The sequence below is a fragment of the Arvicanthis niloticus genome, chromosome 1 (genome assembly GCF_011762505.2).
Source record: "Arvicanthis niloticus isolate mArvNil1 chromosome 1, mArvNil1.pat.X, whole genome shotgun sequence".
NCBI lineage: Eukaryota > Metazoa > Chordata > Mammalia > Rodentia > Muridae > Arvicanthis > Arvicanthis niloticus.
Window position 1 is genome coordinate 115,426,010 of NC_047658.1, and position 25,406 is coordinate 115,451,415.

Below are 25,406 nucleotides of genomic sequence, written 5' to 3' on the forward strand. Positions count from 1 at the left end.
CCCCCCTCACGGTGCCCTCAAATGGCCCCTTAGACTCCCTGGTCCTGCCCGCTCCCACCTTCATCTCTGAGCACTCTCACATGTCCCACAGCCCCAGTGATGGTCCACACTGTAGGTAGGGGTGTGTGTGTGTGTGTCTTCATTCTTGGTGGCTTTTGTTTTAAGATGTAGGGTTTCACTATGTAGCCTAGGCTGGCCCTGGGCCTTGCCCTGATCTTCCTGCCTCTGTCTCCCTGATACCAACATTACAGGTGTGTACCGCCATGCATGGCCTCACCCACTGTAGCTCTTTTCATTTATTTGTGTGTGGGTCTATGGGTGTATGCTGGCATGTGAGTGTGTGTGTGTGTGCGTGTAGTACACATTCAGGCGTGCGTACATACTTGTGGGGGCAGAGCTCAACTTCAGGCACCATCCCTCAGAAGCTGTGCATCTTAGTTCTGGGGTTTGACACAAGGTTCTCATCAGGACCTAGAACCTCAGCCACGAGGCAAGGCTGGCCAGCCAGCAAACCCCACAAATCCTCCTGTCTTCATCTCCCCAGCACTGGATTACGGGGGGGGGGGGGGGGGGGGGGAGATGGCGCGGGGGTGGGGAGGCTCTATTTGTGCGTGGTGGGGATCCAACCTAGGGCCTCATGCGCATGTAGCAAGCACTTTACTGACTGAGCATCTCCTGTCTCTCGGTGGATTCTGAAGCATTGTTTTACTGGCCCTGTGGCTCAGTGGCTCATGGGTACATAGAGGTAGTCCCACGTGGATGCCTTCCAGGAGGAAAGCCAATGGCGTGCATGGACCCCATGCCTCCTGTGCTGGTACTGAGAAGCCAGCATGGATCCTAGGAGTCTGTTAGCTCCTCCTCCAGCTGTTCATAGCCTGCAGAGGTAGAGGTAGCAGGATCAGAATTCAAGGCCCAGCCTCAGTTACTCAGTGAGTTCGTGTCATCCTGGGCTGCTACATAAGAGCCTGTCTCCAAAATAAAAAAAAGTTTAACAAAAAAGAAAAAGAAGGAACAAAAAGAAAAGTTAAAAGAAAACACTCAAATATCTAGTCCTCCCCAGATAATGTTACTAGCTTCATTAAAAGCCACAAGCTGGGGACTCCAGGCTGCACTCCTGCCTGCTGTGCCCACTCTCCCAGGGACAAGTTCCCTCCTGCCCCATCTAGTCCCCCCACACCAGAGGTATCTGAGCCAGGGGATCTTCACACATGCTGGAGTCTCCTGTCCTTCCTCCCTGTAAGCTGGCTTTTGTAACCTGTGGGAAGGTTGGGAGCTCAGGCCATACTCTGTTAATATTTACCGCCAGCCCAGGAAGCCATTAGCTTCCTTTTCTTGTTGTTAATTGAAAGAGGAGAAAGTGGCTGTAACACTTCAAAAGGACTTAAAGCGCAGCCTGAGAGACCCGCTGAACTGGGAAGACAGAGAAGGAGAGAGTGTTTCATAAATGCCGGCCTCCCTGGCCTCCCCTGAGGGAAGATGCGTCTTCCTCTTTGCAGCTAGGCAGTGCTTTCCCTCCAGGCTTCCTTACTGCCCTGCTTTATGCGTTTCCTTTTCATTTGGGAGCCTGCCTTAAGGAGAGAGGGAAGGAGGGGAAGGATCCCTGCACACCCTTGTTAATAACAAGCCTCTGTACAGCTATAGTTTAATGAGGCCCCTGGCACCACAGATCCTGGAGCGGCGGGGCCTGGCGGCTACAAGCCACCTCCCTCCCAGCCTGCAGCTCAGACTTGGTACAAGCCATGACTGGGCCCCCGACCACCTGTGACCTTGGATATGCTTTTGGCCCAGACTCACTGTGGACCCCAGGGTTGGCCAAGAAGGCTATGGTTTGGTGGGAATGGACTCTGAGACTTCTGGTAGACAGTCCATCAGGGAGAGGCCTCTGGCCTCTGTGCTTGGCTCCCTCCAGCTGCTCTCCCACACACAAATGACCCTGACCCTGAATGCTGGGCTGCAGGAGGCTGTGTAGATCTAAGCACTGTGAACAGCAAGGCTCTGCCCCAACCAAGCTGGAAGGGGAACTCTAAAGGTTCCAAGTCAGAATATAGATCATGATAAAGGGCTTGCCTCACCTATTAAGCACCGAGTTCCATCCCTAACACACAAAAAATGGGGGAGCCGGGGAACTAGCTCAGTTTGTAAAGTAGTGCTGTGGGTCAAGTATGAGGACCTGACTTTGGTCCCAGAGCCCACATTAGAAAGCCAGGCATGGTGTAGCTGCTCCTAACCCCAGTGATGGGGAGGTGGCTGGCCAATCTAGCCTACTTAGTAAAGAATTCACCATCTCAAAGAAAATGTGAACCTGAGGGGCAGCGCCTGAGATTGTCCACAGGCCCCCACTTGAACATGGATGGGCACACACCAAGCACTCCAGAGCCCTGGCATTCAGGTCCAGCTGGTACCTGTCTGTCTTCCAGGCAGCCTTCTCTGGTCCTTCCTTGTTTCTGGTCTCCTTTACTATGTCTACTTAGGCTCCCCTGCACCTTGATTTCTCTGAGCCTGGACCCTGTCAAGCTCAGCGGCTGACTGTACCAAATATGGGGTGAGAGGGGTCTGCCTTGCTCCAGTCCCTAGTTGCTGAGCAGGCTGTATCAAAGGCAGGATGCACACTGAAGAAGGTGAGCTTCCCTTTCACTGTGATCAACAAGGATGCTCTTCACTTCCGGGCTCCACCCGATGTGGAACAGCCTTGCTGTTCACAGTGTTTAGCCACTATGCAGAGTGGGAGTCCCAAGGAGATGAGGGATGAGTGGGCTGGGCAGCCTAAGGAAGAGGACAAGCCCTGCCTTGTATCTTAGGCCTGAGAAGATCATGTGTAGAAACCCAAAGAACTCAAGGGCAGAGGAAAATAGCAGCCTTTCCTAGTGGCCAGCTATGAAAGGTCTAACCTCAACCAGCAGAGCCTGCAGAATCTTAGGGAGACATTAGCAATTAAAAGCTGCAGCAAAGACAGCCATTGAAGTTGTCTTGTTAGTGGCTGCCATCAGACCCTGTCTTGGTAACACCTGTTAGTCCCCCAGGGTTGTAATAACCTTCAAAACAAATGCTCTGAGAGAGGTTGAATAAGGCCTGCTTCCAGCAAGGTTGTATCCCACACTAGTGGTGTGCCTCCGAGTCCTTAGCTCACACCCAGCACAAAGCAGGTGCCTGCGCACTCACAAGGGAGGACTGCCTGAAAGAACATGGGGTCCGTGAGCTGGACTGGGGCACAGGAAGCCACTCATTCTGGCCAGACACAGGCTGTGTCTTCAACTGTCCCCTTTCTCTTCCTCCCTCTGTCCTGGATTCCAAGCCTGGGAGGCCCTCCAGCCATATCCCCAGAGCATCTAGGAAGCCCAGAGCCTGTGCCTTTTGTGGCAGGGTTAGCACCTCTGCCCACTCCAGTCCCTCCCCCCAGCCCCTGCCAGGCCCTGCTCCTTTGCTTAGCTTGACATTCTGTTTGTATCTCCCCACCCCCACCCCTCCCTGACTGGAATACTGATTTTTACCCAGTGCTATTCTTTTTCAGAGCCAGGCAGAAGGAAAAGGCGAGTTTGTGGGTAGAAGCAAGCTAGAGGCCTCCTAGCCTAGGTTGTGGATTCCTTCCACAACTGTCTCTGGGGTGTTGGCCACCCCAGAATGCCACCCACCCCCTAATGTAGGCCAAGGATGGCACCAGCCAAGAATGTAGGCTGTTTAACACTCTGAGGCATGCTGTTGGCCCTGGTTTGGGGTGCCTGTTGGGGGGGGGGGGTCTCCAGGAGGATGCCTTGTCAGTTTGCAAATCAGCTTCTGATGAGCACCGGTCAGAAAATGGTGCCTCTGGGCCCCCACATAGAGCTGGCATCAGGTGGCACAGTGGCCCCCACAGAGGGAACCTAGGTGGTTCCGCTGTCTTGAGGATTTTGGGTTTTTTTTTTTTTTTTTTTTTTTTTTGAGGTCCCTGAGAGGCCTGGGGCCTTGCAAAGAGTTGGCAGAATGAAGGGTCAGCCCCAAATCACTGGATGACTTGAGCAATCCCTCTAGGTGTCAGCTGCCAAGGAGGCCTTCTTGGAGGGCATTGCTGTCAGGAGAGCAGTCTCACTTGCTGGGCTCCTTGAGATAAGCATACTGCTTGCTCTGGACACCAATTTTCCTTATCATGGACAAGGTATTCCAGCATCATAGAGGGTTTGTAGAACAGGCCCAGCAGGCTCCACATCTCAAGCCACCAGTGCCACCCTAGGAGCATATGCTAGGGAGGCCATGTCCCCGCAGCAAGTGGTGAGCATCCTACAGTCTGACCCCCATCTCAGCCCCACCCAGCATTAGCCCCTGGAGGCTTTGCCCCAGCTCTCACATGTCACCCACCCCAAACCCCAGTTTAGCATACTAATGTCCCTGGGGTGGAGAATGAAATTATAATGGCAAGGAACCAGACAATACATGGACCATGATAAAATCAGCATCTAAATTATGAAACGTGATTGGCAGAATCTCACATGGTACAGTGTCTGCCGTTACACAGTAGCCTATCCCTCCTCCCAGTTCCATTTCTATCCCCTCATCATCCTCAGAGCACGCTACAGCCTAGGATCAATTGACTAAGACTGCCCTGCCCCTGGGGTGCTGAGTCCCTGGCCTGGAGCAATGTCCTCCCCCTACTTTGCTTCCTCTTACTGGGTTTTCCCAAGAACTCAGTTGCTAATCTTTGACTCAGGCCCTGCTCTGCCAACCCTACCCAAGATGAACCGCAAACCATTTGCTGGGGACTCAGTGGTGCACCCCCACCCCTATTTTAGTATGGTGATGCCTCTACCACCGGATAGGGATCTGCTTGACCACCAGGCACGAGGCCTCAGCTGCCCAGTGCTTGGGCTACTGGCAGCCCCCCCCCCCAGCAATGCTCCCTGCTATGTATCACGTCCCCCTCCTCACAAGGCTTCCCTGCCCAGTCCCCAGTGCCTTAGCCACCTGTGAGCCACCTGTGAGCAGGCACAGCTGTCCAGGTTGGGTGATGAGCGGCAAGGTGGTTATTTTGCCGCCTTCCCTCCCTCAGGGGCCTCGTCATAAATTACCATCGATCTGCTGTAGGCAGGGCTGGGAAATAAAGCACTGGGTTCAATAATTGTACCCTGCTGCCCGAATTTACTTATTTGTGGCTTTCCTACCTACTAGGAAACGTAACAATAAATAACCGCTGACGACTAGGCCCCCAGACAGGAAAAACACTGTACACTCATTCCCAGGGGCCACGAGGGCTCAGGCTCCATCTGCCAGCGATGCTAGCTTGGATTTGGTCTGCAGTTTCTCAGCTCCTATCCTGGCCTCCAGACCTAACTGGGACATGACACCTGGGATGTGGGAAGGCAGGCAGGCAGGGAAGGAGCCCCAGCCCCTAGTAGGGCTGGGGCAGCAGGACTGTTGGGCACCAGGCATGCTGTTGTCTCTCCTTTTCGTTGCCCGGGAAGAGAGTAAACTTTACCACACCCCCTGGGAGCCTGGGGGGTTAGCTCAGCCTATAGAGGGTTTGTCTAACACAAACTCTAGAACTACACAAATCAGGTGTGGTAGCACCTGGGCTGTGGAGGCAGGAGAAGCAAGACTTCAGGGTCGTCCACAGCAAGTTTAAGACCAGCCCAGACTACATGAGACCTTGTTTCAAAACCTAAAGAGATGTCAGGCAGTGGTGGATCAACACCTCTGATCCCAGCACTTGAGAGGAAGAGGCAGGCAGATCTCAGAGTTCAAGGCCAGCCTGGATACACAGCAAGTTCTAGGACAGCCAGGACTGTACAGAGAAACCTTGTCTCAAAAACAAACAAACAAACAAACAAATAAAACCCCAAAATAAACAACAACAACAGAAACTTAAAGCCAGTGCCTGGTTTAAGTTTTCTGTTTCATAGGGAAGCAGAAGAAGGCTCAGAGAGGTTATGTGTCCTGCCCCAGGTCACACAGGGCAGGGTTGATGCCAGCATCCTTGTCATTTGTTCCTTTGTAAGCGGGTCCAGACACCTGGGCTCAACCCCTGTCTCAGCAGCATCCTCGGATTGACCACTCTGTACGTTGTGCCAGTGGCCAGGCACTCAGGATGCCACTGGGCTCACCTACCCCCAGAGTGGGCAGCTGAAGCTGGGGGTTAATATGAGTGAGAGAAGTCCAGGGGAACCCTAGCAGGCAGGGGAGGGGCTTGCCCTGCCTACGGCCACACCCATCTTGAAGCCCTATTTTAGAGCTTGGTGACTTCTCTGTTACAGCAGCTGGAGTGCCCTGCAGGCTGAAGGCAGGGGACTTGATGGGGGGGGGGGCAGCATTGGAGAAGTGTCTACATTCTGGGGCTGGTGCCCACTGTCCTGCTTGAAGCTTGCCAATAGCAGATAGGATTCCTCAAGAGCCATCCTCTTTTTGTTTTTGACGTGGGCTCCCTCACTGGCCTGGAACTCTCAGTGGTTTTTCTAGACTCCTGGCCAGTGAGCCCCAGCTATCCATCCACCTGTCTCTGCCTCTCCCGCCCCTGGTACTGTGTTCATTTGTTTCTGTTGTGGTTGTTGTTTGTTATGCGGGTTCTGGTGATGAGACTCAGTTCCGTGAACCATGTCTTTAGTCCCTTTGTCCCCATTTCACCAACAAAGCAGCTCAGACACAAACCGGTGACTTGTCACACAACCTTGCTGGAAAACTGGAACAAGGCAGGTGGAGCAGAGTGCACATGGCCAGGACTGACTTGCTGTGGAGCTTGTGACAGCCATGTTGGGAGCCCAGCAAGGGCAGTTGAGGTTCAGGTTATGACCTCCCAGAGAACCTGAAGCTCCCAGGACAGCTTGCCCAGGTCCCCTCTGTCCAGAGGCTGTCACTTTCCCCACCTCTACCCTGACCCCACCTAGCAGCTGAGCCTTGTGAAGTGACGCACACATATCTTTCCATCTCCTGGTTACTGTTCCCCAGGTACCCGCCTGGATCCTCCCTGGGGAAGGCAGTGGTGACTTTTTATCCACTCACCTGAGCCACTTGGTCCCCAGGCAGCTCAACTTAATTTGTGCCAAGCACTTTCTGAGTAACAGAGTCCCCAGGGCCATGGAGTGAGGGAAGGACAGAGCAAGAGGTAATGGTGGGAGACAGGACAATGAGGACGTGTGCTGCTGGCCCTGGACCTCTCAGGCCACCCACCCCTGAGGGACTGTCACACTGTACCCAGCCACCAGCATCCCTCTTGACCCAACACAACCCAGTCCAGTCTCTCTACCTCTGCCATCTCCAGAAACAGGGGGCTGAAGACTACCAGGATATAGAGCAGGCAGCCCTGCAAGGTGGCTGGGGTGAGCACAGTGATGGCCATGTCCACTTCATGATCTCAAAGGCCTGAAGGACACCACATCTGAGAGCTGGGTCCCAGCCTAGCACTCTGGATGGGAGTGGGGACAATGGGGGGAATGGCTGGGGGTGGGGGTGAGTGTGTGGAAGGATGCTGAGGTGATAGTAGGTACACCGGCACCTCTGAACTCCCAGCAAACATGATCTTTATAGTTAAAGACAAGACACAGGTTGGGGCTCCCTCCTTTGTCCTGGGCCCTAACCTGCTGTCCTGACCAGGAGCACTGAGGGTATGATGGTTTGTGAGTACAGCTCAGGCTGGTGGCGGCAGCAGAATAGAAGGAAGGCACAGTGCTGAGCCTTGACCCAGGCACCATCAGGGACCCCAGAGGAACAGCAGTGAATGTGGGGGGAAGCTATGGGGTGCAGGTGGGCCTCTGCCAGACAGCAAATCCCAGGCCTCGCTTAACTGCACCATTATTTATTTTAATGCCTTCGTGGTTCATGTTAGGGTGCAGGTGAAATATGGCTGTATCGTTTACTGGTGGGGACGTTAATTGCACAGAGAACAACAAACCCACATTTGAGGTATAGATCACTATGGCAGCCCCGGCAGACTGTGGGGTTGGTGTGTGGGGAAGGTTGGCGGAATGGATAGCTGAAGGATGTGTTCTGTGAGCAGCTCTGCAGAAGGGGGGTGGGGGAGCGCAGGAAATGTGGACAGCAGGGGAAAGGTCGCTTCCCAGCATGAGTGTCTCTAGTGTACATTGTCAACTAAAATAAAGAACATCTCCTCTCCTGAGAGTCAGATAGGGCTTTGTCCTTAGTACACACACACACACACACACACACAGGAGCCACCAGGTGACAGGGACAATGGAAATAGGTTAGCATTGGCTGTCCCCCCAGTTGGGTTGATGTGGGTGTTGAAACCTCAGAACTATGGGTGTGATAACCTTAAACATGGTTGCACACACTCGACCATCCCTGGGGCAGGAGCAGGAGTCAGCAGGGAATGTGAGGCTTCATAGAGAGGACAAAATGCCCCAAATGCAACAGTAACAGCATGTGCAAAGGCCCTGGGGCAGGAGATAAAGTCTGAACTCGGTGTCAATGGACAGCAGCCCAGGATGTCAGTGAGGAAGCAGTCTAGACTTCATCCCTAAGACAGCAGGGTGTCACTGGAGAATGGAAAGCTGCAAGAAAATATGGGAGGAGAAGGTAGCATACCTGAAACCTCAGCATCTGATTGAAATTATGAGGTCACACTATGTACAAGGTCCTGAGAGGAAGTATATCAATGTGTGTGTGTGTGTGTGTGTGTGTGTGTGTGAGAGAGAGAGAGAGAGAGAGAGAGAAAGAGACACTGACAGCAGACTAGGTCACAAGGTCACTCATCATGTACAGGACAGGAAGGGAACCTGATCCTCCTCCTCCTGAGCAGAGACAGCTTCTATGGTCCCCAGGGCTTCACCTCATTCTCTCTGTATCCCAACTATGTGCACTGCAGAGGAAACCGAGGCCTGGCGATGTTATTAGACCTTAGTCTTACAGAAAGGGCTTCCCTGTTTGAATTAGGACCTCAGCATTAGGACCTGAGTTTGATCCCCGGACTTAAAAAAAACAGGGTGTGGTGTCAGATCTTTCTTATCCCTATGCCTGGAGGTGAAGACAAGAGGGTGTCCTTGGGCTCACTGGTCAGTGTAGTATAATTGGCGAGTCCCAAGTTAGTGAAAGACTGTCTCAAGGGCAAGGGCCCCTGAGGAATGACACCCAAGGTTGACCCCTGGCCTTCATATGTACAGTCATACACATTAGCAAATCCCAATTGCTGGGAGGGGCCCCACTGGATCCACCCCAGCACCAAGTTCCCACTCTGGACATCAAGCCCTTTGCTGGCCCCTGTGGTCAGTGGCCTGAGTCTCAGAGTGTCTGTAGGCCACAGTTTCACTTCCCTAAACAGGCAGGCCCTTCGGCCCAACAGCCACTGGGGATGAGGGGACAGCACAGTCCCTGATCCCAGTGAGGCCATGCAACAGCTACTGGCGGGGGAGGGACTTGGAGGAAGATTTATGAGCTGGGTTAAAATTTAATTTGGGTGGAAGATCCCGGCCAGCCAAGCCGGCTGCCCCAGACAAATGGCCTCGTCCCTGCTGGCTCTCACACCCCATGCCGGCCTCCCCATTCCTCTCCGGAAGGCTGCCCGACGCCCGCAGAGAAATCATAGCACCAATTTGATTTGGGCAAGAGCGTCGGGTACTGGGGCTTGTTTGCACTTCAGTTTAAAATTGAACAGGACAGAACCAGCACTGGCCTCTACCAGTGCCTCCCAGCCTTCCCAGGTGACTTCTCTGCTGCCAGTGGGGTCTGCTCAGCCCACCTGCTCCCTACATGAGTCCCCAGCAATCTTGGAGGCTCCACCTGACCTCCCAGCTTCTGTCTGCCAAGTACCCCCAATCCTCCCCAGTGCCTGATAAGCTAGAGGCTTGAATCCCATTGCCATGCCAGGGAACTCATGCAAGAGATGGAAAGTCTGAGCCTCCATGTTCTTATCTTCATAATGGGAACAGTGTCCCTGTATAAACAGGCTGGATAGGGGGAGCTGGGACTGAAACATGAAGTGTTCTGACACACATGTCCATGACTCTCCCACAGTCTTCTGGCCTTGCTCCCTGCCAGGGCTTCTCCTTTATGGGCACAGATCAGCAACCTTGTCCTTCCCAAAGGGTGGGTTGGAGCAGTTGGATCCCTGAGGATGAGGAGTAGGGTAAAGAGCTCTCACCCAGCTATTTTATCTGAACAAGCTATTCTCATCCTCTGCCATGTGTTGAGCTCCTTCTAGCACTTTCCCAAGTGGGCACTGCCCACCCATATTACAGATATAGAGAGAAGCTCAGCAAGAGGGTGCAGGTGTACAACCCTCTACCTCCCCAGCTCCTGTCCAAGTGAGAGGACAGGAGGAGGGCGGGGCCCTCTCTCAGCAGCACCTCCCCCAGTACCCTCTCTTTCATGCTCCTGCTACTGTTGGCAGAGATCCAGGCCCAGAAATAGCCATGTCACCTTTGGAGGCTGAGACTTGGGCTGCTCTGCCCCAGGCCTGGGAGGGCTGAGAGAGCAGGCAATGGGAGGTACATGAAGCCAAGTGCACACAACATACACACTCCTGTATGCCGGACGGACGGATGGACAGACAGATGGGGACAGGCTCTGGCCTCCTCCTTCTGGCCTTACCTCCTTCACCAGCTCTGTAAACAAGGCTCCAGGCAGGGGCTGGCAGAGCCCGAGGCTGCTTCCCACTGGCCAGCACTGGACACACACACACACACACACACACACACACACACACACACACACATGCACACACACACCCAGGATGAAGCCATCAGGGCCAAGACACCCTTTCCTATGTTCTTGTGGGATCTCTAACCATCCCCCAAGACTTTCAGGATCCTTTCTTCAGTCACCCTGAGTCTCAGAGCCTGGCTTCATCCCTCCTCAGCAGGCCATGCTCTGTACCCATCAAGGCTGATGGGCCCTGCTTGCTCTAGGCTAGGGGAGTTCAGCCCTGTCCCTTAGAGTGCAGAGCTAATCCTGCCGGTGTGGTGTGATCACAAGGGTGGAGAGATTAATGTGTCAACACATTTGCATTGAAGCAGGAACAGAGAATTGAGAAGCCAGCTCATGGTGAGGAGCTGGCTCAGGCTCTGCCAGCCAGCTCAGCTGGCCACCCCCACCCCCAGACCGTGCCTTCCCAGCATCACATCAGTGTATGGCAGCTCCTACTGCCCCAGCCTTGACCTAGAGTGTGGCAAGCTGGTGTGCCACACCCTACACTGTCTCCCACTTCGATCAGGACAGCAAGTCCCAGCACTGACCCAGTGTCAGTGGCTCCCAGCAGCCTCGCATTATTTACTTATGTGTGTATTTATTTATTCCCGGCTCAACTCTGAAGGATTTGCAGTGCTTACAGAAATATAACAGGCGGATCTGAAGGGAGTGGGAAACCCAGGCAGCTGGAGTCTTCGGGCTGGGGTTCAAATCCCAATACTCACTGGGTCCCCTTTTTGCCCATGTTATCCCCTCTCCTCTCTGAGTGCAATTTGCTTGCCATACGTGGGATAATGCTGTAAGCAGGGTAATCAAGACCCTGGAGGGAAGATGGGAATAGCACCAGGCATATTGGAGGCCAAGGACACATGCTAACTATGTGGACCTCAAGGATGGAAGAGCATGAGGCTGGAGTGAGGAGACACTACCCTGCTCAGCTCTGCATCCACCACTTGCCGGGGTGCCCACATCAGCTGAGATCTGGGGTCAGTAGCATGTGCTTCCAGGGGTCTCAACTGTCTCATATGTCAAAAATGCTTCAGGTTCCTTTCGGAGAGAAGCTCTGTGGGTAGTGACATCTCAACAGTGTCCCCACACAGGGTAGATGAGGGCAGCACACTGGAGGCTCATCACGTATAGTACCAAGAAGTAGACATCCATCTGTCTCAGGCTCACCCCAGCTTCCAACCTTGGAAGCTCACATCCAACTACCAGTTCACAATGACCCAAGCCCCGGTGGCCAAGCTGTCTGGGCTTCCTCAAGCCAGACTCCTAGCCTTTTATCCTGCCCAAGGATTCCCCAAATCATCCTATCCCATGTCTCCTGGCTGAAAAGATGCCCCCCACCCCAAGGCTCAGCTACCCTCTTCCCACCAATAGTACTGCCATGGGGGCATCAGTACCGCATGAGCCCAATGGGCCAGTCCCTGGTCCAGCCTTCCTGCATGCCCCAGCCTGCCATCTGTGTCTCAGCTCAACACAGAAGCCTCACACTTCTATATCTAATTGTGTGAGCTGGTTGTTGTGGCGCCGCACATGACCAATTTATTGACCCAGCTGTGGAGATGGTGGAAACGCCAGGACAGAGCCCAGAGATACAGAATACTGCAAAGCCCTGACCATCAAGTACCTGGGTCTCGCCTCCTTGCCTTTCCCTGGCCACCCTGAAACTCTCCAGGGCAGCTGTTATGGGGAGGTTCTTCTTGGCTGGGGACTTTGGTGGGTGGGATGCCATGTGATTGATTTCCCAGAACTGGCTCTTGCCTCGCCTCACCTGCTCAGGCCAAGTGGAGAAGCATTTATGGGGTGCCAGCTGAACACAGTCTACTCCTGTTCTGTCTCCACCTGCCTTGTTCCTCTCTTCTTTGGCCAGTAACCATAACTACCTGCTCTGACAATACCAATGGCTTTGAGAAAGTCACACTGTGCTCACAGAACCCCGTGTATCAGGCAGAGCCCTTGGAAGGCCAAGGCCTGTCCTGGGTCACTCAAGACATTCTGCCAACCTTGTCAGGAGGGTCTGGCCAGGCCAGGCTACAAGACCACAGTGCTCTGATGTCATTGAGTTCCCCAATCCATTGCACAAATAGGGGTCAAATAACTCTTGGTAACTTCATTCTTTGTATGGTTATTTTGTGTGGCGTGTGGACAGAGCCTGTGTCTTTGCACATGCTAGGATCCATCACTGAGCCTCATCTCCGTCCATGATTGATTTTAAATGATAAAAAGGGTGCTTGGGCTTAATCCCAGCACTCAAGAAGAAGAAGGGGGATCTCTGTGAGTTTGAGGCCAGCTTGTGTAGCAAGTTCTAGCGGAGGAAAGGCTACACAGAGAGACCTTATAGAAAAGGGAAAGGGGGTGTGAGCACACAGGGGAAAGGCAGACCTTGAACCTTGATAATATTGCCTAATTGTGTCCCAGTGCAGGGGGCAGTGTTGGGGGTCCCTTTAAATTGTTCCAGCCCTCATGAGTCCTTGCTGCAAGAATTTGCCTGCTGTGGCCACCTGTCTTGTCTCCTGAGCAGCAGCTGGCTCTCAAAGCCATATAAGAATCACCAGAGGCCTTCTTCCCTCCCACCTCCTCTCCTGCCTCCTGTTTTCCAATACCTGCTTCTAGGGTCCTTAGTGGTATAGATCTATAGGATGGGCATTTAAGGAGTGGGCATCCTGGAGAGTCATACAGGCAAGAACTGTGGTGCAAGCAGTGTTCCCTTATCCTAAACTTGATTCCCCTGCTCGACACCGGCTGTATGCCACACACCACTCAGGTCTTGATTCCCCTGCTCGACACCGGCTGTATGCCACACACCACTCAGGTCTTGATTCCCCTGCTCGACACCAGCTGTATGCCACACACCACTCAGGTCTTGATTCCCCTGCTCGACACCAGCTGTATGCCACACACCACTCAGGTCTTGATTCCCCTGCTCGACACCGGCTGTATGCCACACACCACTCAGGTCTTGATTCCCCTGCTCGACACCGGCTGTATGCCACACACCACTCAGGTCTCTATCAGGCAGCTTTCACACGGCCCTTTGACTCACGTGCTTATTTTTGTCCTCATTGACAGATGACAAAGCTGCTGCTGCTTCTTGGTATGACAGAGACGCTCCAGGGATGTGGCTCAGTTGATAGAGCACTTGCCTATAATGATTTAGAATCAGGCATAATAATTTTTTACAACTCTGTAAATATATAAGAATCTACTCAATTCTAGAATGAAGGGGTTAGTGTGTGTGTTTTGTGTGTGTGTGTGTGTGTGTGTGTGTGTGTCTGTGTGTCTGTCTGTCTGTCTCTGTGCATATGGCATGTAAGTGTAGATGCCTGGGGAAACCAGAAGAGGGTGTCAGCTTCCCTGAAGCTGGAGGTACAGGAGGTTGTGAGCCACCACAATGGGTGCTGGGAACTGAACCCCAGCCCTCTGGAAGAGCAGCAGGCACTATGAATCATTGAGCCATCCCTCCAGCCCCCAAGGGGTAAGTCTGGTGGTCTGTGAATTATAGCCAGCCCTCCATACCCATAGGCCCTATATCTGCACATTCAAACCAAGCCTGGGTCAGAAGTACATGGGTAGGGGCTGTCTATAGGCTGTGAACAATAAAACTGTGCCTGTGCCTAACAAGCAAGGACTTTTTTCTTGTCATTATTCCGTAAACAATACAGTGTAACAAGAATTTACATAGCATTTACATTGCATTAGGAATTAGAAAGAATCCAAACACGATTTAAAGTATACACAAGTATACTGGTGGGTTCTGTGCGGATACCTGAACAGTTTATACAAAGAGCTCCAGCAGCTGTAGGATCTGATCCCTCAGGAAAGGGGGCAGCCTAGAACCAGTCCCTGTGGATGCTACGGGTTGGTTAAGCATTTTAGTTTTCAAATGACTTTAATGGCTAAGCAGTGTTTGCCAGGCATGCAGGAGGCAGGAGGCTCTGGGTTCTAGCCCCAGCTCCACAAAAAAAAAAAAAAAAAAAAAAAAGTTTAAAAAGATGGGGCTAGTAAGATGGCTCTGCAAGTAAATGTGTCTGTCATCTAGACTGACAGCCTGTATCCAATCCCTGGGACCCAGATGGTGGAAGGAGGGAAACAATTATCATATGTTGTCCTATAACTGCACAAGTGTGCCATGGCGTGTGCATGCACAGAAACACACACATGCACACACACACACTTGTGTAAATCAGTAAGTGAATGAATGAATGAATGAATGAATGAATGTAGTGGTGGTTTGTTTTTTAGACTTAAAAGATGAAATTGAACCAAGCTTATAAAGAAGCCAATCCTGGACTCAGAGTAGGGAATTCGATTACTCAGGGACATCTGCAGACATGGATGGCCCAGGCCAGTTTAGCCCTTCCTAGGAAACTCTGTTCCCCGCCCCCAGCCTCCCCATGCATACATACTGTCTTCTGCTCCTTCCTGGGGCCCTGGTGGTCCTCAGGAGGCCTGCTTCACCTCCAAAGGGAATTCCCCCTTCCTCCCTCCCCATTTCTACACTACCTCCCTAACCCTAACCACTCCACCATCCAGCTCTCTTCTCCAGAGATGTCAGGTGCACCTGGGCCCCACTGTCCAGTCCATCTCCTGCCCTCCCCTCCGGCCCCAGCCCACCCCCTTACTGTATGCTGTAGTGTCTTGTCTCCACCATCTGCTGTCCTGTGTACACACATCTCATAGCTTAACCTCCCTTCCTGGCATCTTCTCCTTACCAAGGACCCTCCAGAAAGCCTAGCCCTCCCTGTCCAACTCTCAGAGGTACCAGCAGCCTGGGCAGGCACAGTGGAGGAGGCAGAATTGTGTACCATGTCAGACCATGAGTAGGTTACTAGGTTACCAAGGCCTCTCCCCTACTACCCCACCCCCAAACCAGCACACACACAGTGGTCTGTAAGGTTTTACTGCAGAAAGGAGGGATCCAGCCCTGTCCCCACCCTGCTCTGGATTCTCCTGCCTGAAGACAGCAGAAGCCTGCACTGTCCAAGGCTGTCCACACAGCAGTCAGCCAGTTGGCCTCTAGGAACCTGAATCAAATCCCACTTCACCCTTACCTTAGAACAAACCATGGTCTTTGCTAGGGTCCTCCATTTGGTTACCATCCCCACTCCATACCTTGGCTTTCTTTTATGTTCTGGGACTTGCCACATCTGTCCCCACTTGGTGCCTGCTGGTCCCCTCCACCAGGACACTCCCCAGCCATCCAGCTCCTTGTCCTCAAGCTGGCCTCTGTCCAAAGTCACCATCTGCTGCCTCCTCAGTCACCCTATCTGAACCAGCCCCTTCAGATTAACGGTGGCATCCCTGAACGTGGGCTGTCTGCCTTCCCTGTGAGGCCCTGTGCACTAGGGACAGGCACTGATGCTGCAGCCATGATCATAGAATAAAGAAAGGCCTTGTCTCTGCGTAGGAACAGTGTGCCTACCTCTGAGACTGAGTGGTCCAGACCCCCAGGCTGTGCCCACCCAGGTAGCTCTCCTCTAGGTTTCTCTGTGGCTTGGAGGACTAGCCAGGGCGGAATAACCAGATTAGCCTAAGCGGTTCCTCTTGTTTCCTCACGTAATTGGATCGAGGCCGTGTTTCAGTGTGGCTGCATTTAATATTGTAATTCTGCAGCTGCCTCTCCGCTGAGCGCAGCTACCAGGCACAGCCACACAGGGCTGTGGGCAGGGGGCTCTATGCTAACAGCGTCAAAGGGCAGGAAGCAGAGACACTGTGTGCCCACAGCCACTACTGCTGGGCATGGCTGTGGAAGGGGCCTGGGACTCATAGGGCGCTTCCACTTCCCTGTGCCTAATATCAGACCCACAGGAAGGGTCCAGCCTCAGGAAAGTCTGGGAAAGGGGCACTGTAGAGGTGCATCGAGCAGCAGACCATAGTCCCCAGGAGTCCAAACATGTGTTCTGTCGTCACTTTTCTTGGAACAAGGCTAAGGAGGCCTGCCTGTGGCCACGGCAGCCGGAGCTCCCTGGGCTGTCACGTTGCTAAGTGACCCCAGAAACCTAAGCTTGGGTGTTGAAAGTGCCTCCAAGGACTAAGGGGACAGGACATGTATGTATGTCTCTTTGTGAGTGCGATGGCTACTGAGTGTGCCCATTGATCTGCTGGTCTCGGTGAACAGATGTCTGTTCTGAGAGTGGCAAGTCCACCCTGTGAACTCACCCTCAGCCTGAAATGCTGGGTCTTGGCACTTCAGGGCCTGTATCATCAGTGTAGCTCAGTTGGTAAAGTGCTTGCCTGATGTGCACAGGCCCTGAGTCTGACCCTACAGAGCCACACAAACAGGGACTAGTGCCACACAATCTCAGGACTCAGGAGATGGAAGCAAGAGGATTAGAAGTTCAGAGTTATCCTTGGCTACATGTGAGCCTAAAGCCAACCCGGGCTACATGAGACCCTGTATCAAAAAAGAAATGTTCCATAGGGGGTTTTGAGAACAGGGCCCAGCTGAGGAGCAACACAATGGTTCTGTTCTCAGATGCCCCTCCAGCAAGGATAGCTTCTGACACTGGCTACACTTGGGCTCTGTCCAGATGTATAAATCCCATTGCCTGACTAGACACCTGGTGGCAGTGAGTGGCCGCCCGTGTGGCTGGTGGTTCCGGGTAGTTCTGAGCATTAGAAGACCTTGGGACAGACCAGCTTCTTACACCCAAAGTATGGTCCAGGCCCTGCAGGTCTGAGTGTCACCCCAGACTACTGGCACTGGGACTTTGGGTCCCCCACTCTGCCACCCACCCACCCCTGCTTCCCACCCACTCCACGTGACTGCAGCTGGCAGGGCTCCCATCCACTACTCAACCCTATTTTTAGGAGGTGATAACCCAGCTGTGAAAATTCACTCCCCGTGAGGAAGTGAGCCTCAAGTGGGTGGTAAGGGAGGATAGTAGGGCACAGGGCAACCTGCTGCAGATGGGGACAGAGGCTGAGGGAGTGTGTCTCCCAGAGACCTGCGCCTTGCCTCCCTCGGCAGCACACAGAGAGGCTGCATGAACCTGCTGCAGATGGGGACAGAGGCTGAGGGAGTGTGTCTCCCAGAGACCTGCGCCTTGCCTCCCTCGGCAGCACACAGAGAGGCTGCATGGCTGTCCTCTCAGCCAGTGCCCTCCAGCTCCGAGCATTGGGTCCCCAGATATACAGTATACCATCACCCTTGTCACAAACTGGCTCTTGCCTCCTGGGTACCTTGTACCCCTTCCTTGTAGATTCGACAGATTAGAATAGAGGAATGTGTTTACGTGAATATTTCATACAAACAACAAACACCTTTTAACCTAAGCCCGTCCTACACATTATATAAGGTAAACTTATGTCACAAAAAACCAAAACAACAGTTTCATCCCTGAAATTTCACTGTTTGGGCATCTGGTGTCTCATTTACTCCGTCTGGTAACCCCACTTCCTTGGAGCAAGCCCGTCTCCACCCATTGTCAAACATGATCCTGGTACTGGAAGAGTGGCCAACAGGTGTTTGTGTAGCCTGGCTGTCCCTCTTCCTCCCCACAGCTGCCCTTCCCTCTGCTTTTATACCATAAACCATCTACCAGCGTCCCAGGCTTGGCCTGGGTCAAACTTCTGGCCCCAGAAGGTGGGGAGGGCCAGCATTTTCCTGGGCTGGGTAAACTTGTAGGCCTTGCCCTCCTCTCTGAGCCCCAGCTTTCCCCTCTGGAAAACGGAACAGTAAGTGTAGGCCAGGAGATGCTGATGAGTACATGAGCAGACCAGCTGACCCACCTCCTGTGCCTGCTTCACCCATTTAGAGGATCTGTGGCCAGGAGCAGTGTGTTGTGTGTGGCTCTGGGTGCTAAAGGAGACAAGGGAGACAGATGCTCTGGGTGAGGTGAACCTCAGCACCTGCCTTGCAGGGAGCCCATCTTCCACTCTGGAAGAAAGGCCCTGAGGCACCTGCGGAGGGTCCCAGGTTCTTACTTGAGGCTGTGGAAGGCTAAAGCAGGAGGTGAGACAGGATGCTGAGGGACAGGGGGAGCAGTCTGTCACCACGGTGAGGCAGGACTGCTAGGAAGTACCTCTGGTTCCCCACCACCTGTGGGAAAGGGCAGGAGAGAGCAGGCAGGGGCTGGGGGGGTGCAGGCAGGGGCTGCGGGGGTGCAGACTGTTCCCCTCCAGTCCTACATCAGATTCAGGATCTTCCCTGTCTGTCAACACAGCTGGGTAAGATCTTTCATATCTGATGCAGTGGGACAAGAACCCAGAGAGAGTGGAGGAGGCAAGGGCCAACCACCCTCGTCCCCACTGCGCTCCTGTCTGGGACTCTGCCCTCTAGAAGCTGAGTAGCTTGGAATTAGTTGGTTCACCTCTCTGAGCACTCAGTTCTCTGCTGTAAAACAGGAACAAGAACGCTGATGATGCCTTCCGAATATCAAGCTGTGACAGCATCCATGATGTAGCTTAGACCCAACATGGGGTCCTGAAAAGATGGGAGGGGCCTCAACAACCAAAAGAAGACAGGAAGCGCTCCCTCACAAGGGGCTATATGGGGAAGGGGCCATGTCGAGGGTAGACCAAGGTCAGGAGAGGCCAGATCACCAGCATCTAGACATGACCCAGAATTCCCTAGGAGGACAAGGGTGACATGTACTGGCCATGGCCTTGAACCACTGTGAGCTGCCCTGTGGAGTTAGCTTCAACCCCTTGCTTCCCCAATGGAACCACAATGCCCAGAGAGGGTAAGGTGCTCCCTGGAATCACAATGGCATCAAAACTTGCCCCAAGGCCAAGGGATCCCTGTCCCACACCTTTTCTCAGTTATGGATTCCCAGCTATCCTTTAAAACCCTTAGACATGCTGATCTGATGGGAAGGGGCCCTCCTGTCCTGGGTAGCATCTCTCTGACTGCCTGCAGGGGAGGTTCCCAGCTGAAGAGAGGGCACAGAACCAGAGTACCAAGGATGTCGGGCTCAGCAATCACCAAGTCTCTACCTTAAGCTTAGGACCCACAAGTGATGCCAACAAATCCTGCTGGTTCACAGTGAAGCACTGAGCCCAGGCACAGGGACCTTGGAGACACCAGTTCAGACTTACAGGACAGCTTTAATGTTGTCTTGTTCATGGGAGGAAGGATCTCTGAGAACTAAGGCATGCTGGGAGTACACAGGCCCCTGGAGGAGACCCCAGTTCAGCAATGGACTGGGGTCTATAATAATGGGGGGCTACAAAAGGAAGCGAGGGGCAGGGGTGACATGAGAATTGTTTCTCTATCCCTTACTTTACTGTGTGACTGTGGGCCAGAAACTTAACCTCTCTGACCTCCTTTTCTTATCTATAATATGATAGAATCCCCTTCTCCATGCAGGGAGCTTGGGTCTTCAAAGCAACCCGGGGGCAGGGTAGAGCCCCAGTACTCTCTGCCCCCCCATCTCATTAGTCAATCAGTGCTGCATGATCACCCAGCTCAGAGATAACTATGTCAGATCAGGGTCCTGTCTGGACCGTGGGATTGTATGGCTTTGGAGCTGCAAGGGCTTTGGGTTTGGAGGCTGTGGGACTTGGAGATTATAATAAGGTCTGGGAGCTACAGGTCTTGGGGCTGTGAGAGTCTAGGGATGTGAGGGTCTAGGAGCTGCAGTGTCTGGTACTTCAGGGCCTGCAGTGGGGCTAGAGGCTGCAGGGCTCGTGGGATGTGCAGTCTAAGGCTGCAGGGGACTGTGGGCTCTGAGAGACCTAGGACCTGCAGGGTCTACAGGCTTCAGAGTCTGGGCCTATTGGGCTTGAATAGGTCTAGGAGCTGCTGACGCTCGGCCAGGCTACAGAGAGCTGCATGCCATGCAGTTAGAGTTTCTGGGACTGTGGAACGTGGGGTTTTGGTCCCTTCCCAGAGCCAGGACTGAATAGGCATAGATCTCACCTCCTTGGGAAACTGTAGTGTATACCCCATGGAGGCCTAGCTTTTACTCCCCCAGAAACACAGTTAGGAGGTGAGAATCCCCCTCACACACACTTGCATACCATCTGATGCACCAGACCGCCCAGGCTGGCAGCCGGCACAGCTGTGCAGCTCCAGCGCCTGTCTCTGGCCCTCGCCTTTCGTACCTGTACATGGGCCAGAACGGGCAGCCCCAACTCAGCAGACGTCTGGCACTAATTGTGAATTAATAAGTTAATTAATAAGTGCCACATCCGACCTCAGTGAATCCTTCCAAACCCTCCAGTTTCATTCTGCCTATCTTAAGTATGCCAAAGTGAGACTTTTTTTTTTTTTTTTTTTTTTTTTAAGCCAGAAAAGAAGCCAGGCAGGTTGAGTGGAACTCAAAGACAAATCTGAGACCTCAAGTCCACCCTGGGCTGCCTTAGGGAATGGGGATGTGTCTGAGAGCAGGAGGCCACAGTTGGGAAGTTTGGGTCACAGCCTCTGGATCACGCACACCTAGTTCACACAGCATACAGCAGGATCCTAATAAGTGTTTTTGAATCACTGTGGGAATGTGGGGGAAACTGAGACAGAAGCAGACAACAGGGGTCTGTGCTGGGTACCCAAAGGTCCTCAGAAAGCTGGACCTGCTTCTGACCCTCGTGCCTGAGACTCAACCCTTTCCTGGGCCACAGAACTGACTTGTCTACCCTGGAAAAGCTCACTGTGGGGACACGACTCTTTCCCTAGAAAATGACACCATCACCAGATACACAGGCTTGCAAGGAAGTGTCAGGATTCACCAGTCCCCAAGTACTCAGGTTAGGGACCTCTGGGTCCTACATGAGAAGCCACAGCCCAAGCCAAGGCACACACTCCCCAGTTCCGAGAGCATTCCTAGTTAATGCGCTCTGGCACTTTGCAGATCTAAGCTGAGGCTGACTGAGAATCCAGGGCACCAGGTGCAGGGTACCTCATTATCTCTGCCCCAGAGCACTGGCGACCAGTGACCTACACTGGGCTTCATTTGCATACAGGGGTCACAGGCATTTGGTTCGTTATTATATGCTTCATAACTGAGACGGCATATGTATTCTTTGCTATTTAGCAAATGTTAGGTAATTGTTAAAAAAAAAGAAAGAAAGAAGGAAGGAAAGAAAGAAAGACAGAAAGGAAGAAAAGAAACAGATCAGCTGGACCTAATTTTAGCTGCTGGGATTCCTGCCTTCGGGCATCCATGGCCTCTCTTGGCCCCTCCCAGGGCCGCTGATGTCACTGTCCCCACTGTTCCCTGACTCCTAGTCTGTGCACAGGGTCAGAGTTGGTCCTAGCCCTGCTTTAGGCCCAGCTGCAGCGCGCCTCATCCCTCCCCTGCAGCTGGGGGTGGGGCAGGGAGGGGCAGCTTGAGTTCTGAGTCCATTCTATTTGGTCTCACATCAGCTTGTCTGCCGGGAGGATTTAGTGAGCGGCTGCGGTCAATAGTGCGTTTGTTTTGCTATCGACCTGCCAGGCAGCTCCCAAGCTGCCTGTCCCCCTGCACAGCTGAGACCTCTCCAGGCTGCGGGAGCCGGGACCTGGAATCATCGGAAGACCAATCTAGAGAGGCTTCCAACCTCAGGCACTGCCAGTCCCTGCCCACAGCCTGGCCTGGGTGACTCTCAGTTCACGGCCCCTTCCCAGTCCAAGAGAGGATGGGGCATTGCAATTGCTGGCTTCATCAGACTCTGGGGCCTCCTGCTTGACGGAGAACCCCCGTAACTACCAGCTGGGGAACTCTGGGACCTACTTTGTGGAAAGCATAGCCTAAAGAGATGAGGCGAAGCCGGGCGGTGGTGGCGCACGCCTTTAATCCCAGCACTTGGGAGGCAGAGGCAGAGGCAGAGGCAGGCGGATTTCTGAGTTTGAGGCCAGCCTGGTCTACAGAGTGAGTTCCAGGACAGCCAGGGCTACACAGAGAAACCCTGTTTCAAACCTCCCCCCCCAAAAAAGATGGGGCGACACACCTCATAGAAAAGCATCGGTTTTCTGGGGCAGAGCCCTGAGGCTCCATGCCCTACCTTCAGCGGTCCTCCAGGTCTGGTGCCAGCTCAGTTAAGAGCAGTGGCCATGTGAGGAGCCAGCCGAGGGGACATTCTTCCTGGCTTCTGCTCAGACAGCCCCCAGGTTAGAGGAAAGTTGGCAGACACTAAGTCTCTGACTTACACTCACTCATTCATTCATTCAACAAACATTACCAGGAAGCTGCTCTGGGCTGGGCCCAGAGGTGGAGGCCATAGGAAATCTGGGAGCCAAGCACCCCACATAATTTTACACAGGGTAGAAAAGGACGTGGGTTCTCAGAGAGGTCTGGGGGAGTGCTGAAGCTGGGAAGGGCTGTTGCCAGGGACTGAGGGGTCCCATGGGAGCCTTGGTGGAGGCCTTTCTGCAAGCAGTTCTGAGGGATGAGTGGAATTTTGACAGGGAGGAAGACACAGCAGGAGGAGGGCCCAGCGGGGGCAGAGGCCTGGCGCACAGCCGGATGCACAGGGAAACAGGAGATGCACGCGTCCCCTCCATGAACCGTGGAGGTCTCTGGAGCGTGGAGCAGAGCCAGCCCCTCCTTGTCTACTTAGCCAATCTCTAGAGGGCTCAGTCCCACACACCCCCTTCCCCAACTGTCCCAGAGGGGGTCCTCATCCCCTCCTCTTCTTCCCCTTCCCCTGCAAAATGAGAAAGAGGAGAAAAAAAAAACTATTATTGTTCACGCCTCATCTCCCCCCAAAGTTATTAAATTTCATTCCACGAACAAATAAATCCATTTTTATTGCAGCAGGAGGAGCGGGCAGTGGTTTGACTGTTTTACCTTTTTTATTTTTCAAAGTCCTGTTAAATCTGCTGGGATCAGCTGGGATGCCTCCTCTGGCCCAGTACACTCCTCCCTCCCTCCGGCTTCTCCTCCTATGGCCTGCAGGCAGGGCAGCATCCCACCTGACCTGCTCTGTGCTCTCAGGAGGCCTTCCAGTCCCCAGCCAGCCTACCAGGCGGGAGGAAACGCTCTGCCAACCTCCTGTTTGTTTGGCATTTTATAGTTTTCCTAACACTTCCCGCGCACGCCTCCCGCGGAGCCCCTGACGGGGAGGCATTGCCTGCTCCATTTTGCAAAGAGAGAAAATAAGCCAGTGGCTCTGAACACTCCTGGTGGTTTTGAGAAGCCCAGGCACCCCACCCCCACCCCCCAGGCTCTGACCTTCTCCCCAAGCCTGGCCTGCTGGCCTTACTTGGATGGATCGGAAGGCAGCATGGCTTTGATTGGCATCTCAGGCACCCTACTCAGTGCAACAGTGTCACACCTCCCATTCCTGACACCTAAAAGCCACATGAGTCCCAGACTCAGTCTCTGCATCCATGGCAGAGGCACAATAACAGCAGCCCCATCGAGTCACCACCACGGGGAGGAGAGGATGCAGGGACACAGCCTGGGGTTACCTTCCCCTCTCACTGCCGCTCCTGCACAGAGCTCACCTGCCCGCTGCTCTGTAAGCCTATAAAGGGTCGTGGATGGGCTGGGTGAGGGGGTGTAGGGAGCCTTCAGAACTGGGTCTGCGCCAGACTCCCAAGCTAAATCCCCTTCAAGGTTGTTCCCCCCTCAACCATTTGCTAAAGACTTAATGACTGTCAGTAAGATGCCTGTTGCATCCGCAGAGCCAGCAGCTACAGGTTCCCAGTGACACATTAGTGACTCCACTGCCCAAGCCAGACCAGAGTGTCACCTTGCACAGTTGAGTGTGTACCCTTTAGGGAAGTAATCCTCCCTGAGTCAGGGTTCACTCTGAGCAGGGCTGAACTGGCTCCCACTTCAGTGGAGCTCCGCTTCCTGAGCTGGGATGCCCTGTGCTCACCCCTATCCAATCCTAGGGTCAGCAGGGACTTAGGCATCAAGATCCCATCCCTGACTCCAGCCTGTAGGAGTGGTCTGACTGTCCCTCTACAATCAATCTTGAGCCACCTACTTATTCAGGTAAAGTCTGGAGCAGAGCCTTCGTGCGGGCCATCTCCTGTCCCAGGAGTGCCTCCACCCCTACCCAGGTGCTGACAGCTGACAGCTCTGTGCATGGCTAGACTTAGCAGCACCTTCGACTCCAGGATGGGAACTGTCTCAGGTGTCACATGGGACTGTGGCTCCAGGTGAAACTGTCCATCACCTGCCACATTCACCCCAATCCCTTCCCAATGTGTTCCTGCTCCTAACTCCCTATCCAAGGCCAGGGGAGGGGCTGTCACCACACCCCACCTATAATTCTAGGCTTCTAGCTCCTATCTCCCTCCCACCCTGCACAGCTCCCTAAGGACTCTCTCTTTTCTTTCCTTTCCCCCTGATTAGCACAGGACACTGATGGCATCAGGTGATCTTCCCTAGGGCTGTCTGTTGGCACCTGGGGCTACTCTGACTGGGGGAGAGGGCAGGGAAGCACAGATGCCCATCACTTCAGAGAGCCTCCAAGGCTACCCTGGCTAAGGTAGGAGTGTTGCTGGAGGCACAGGCTTGTGACTGGTGGGACAAGGAGCAGCAGGTCTGAGCTTACTGTGTAGGTAGTAAGAAACAGGAGGAGTGAGGCCAGAGAATGAAGAAGCAAAGAGTTCTGAGTGTATGGAGCCCAATGAGGGCTGTCAGGTCTCCTTGGTCTCAGTTTGCCTGTCAGTCAGATGGGAGTGCTGGGCCTGGCAGCTCTATGGGGATACGTGATTCTTTATGCAGGAATTGGTCATCCCAGGACCTCATGGTTGTAGTTGTTTTGTGTCAGCTTCCATTGTGCCCACTTCCCTTCATGATTTGCACCCCCGGCAAGGGAAGGTGCTGCAGTCCCCTCTAGTTTACTCCTTCCAAGTCTGCCTGGGGATGGTAGGTGGAAGAGTGGGACAGGCCGATGCTAGGTTTGGCTGGGCAGCCAGCCACATCCTC

General features: G+C 53.5%; 2 protein-coding genes across 5 annotated transcripts in view; one reads left to right on the forward strand and one right to left on the reverse strand.

The window, feature by feature from the left end:
- The window catches only part of Macrod1 (mono-ADP ribosylhydrolase 1), a 139,405-nt gene that overhangs the window by 54,714 nt on the left and 59,285 nt on the right, over nucleotides 1-25,406 (forward strand). The gene's annotated exons all lie outside the window — the stretch shown is intronic.
- Nucleotides 1-25,406, reverse strand: part of Flrt1 (fibronectin leucine rich transmembrane protein 1) — a 77,725-nt gene that overhangs the window by 23,942 nt on the left and 28,377 nt on the right. The window contains exon 2 of one of the 3 annotated variants that reach the window (XM_076916396.1): nucleotides 13,646-13,745. The exons of the other annotated variants lie outside the window; for them this stretch is intronic. The gene's annotated coding sequence lies outside the window, so the exon portion shown is untranslated. The remainder of the gene's footprint in view (nucleotides 1-13,645; nucleotides 13,746-25,406) is intronic. 3 annotated transcript variants of the gene reach the window in all.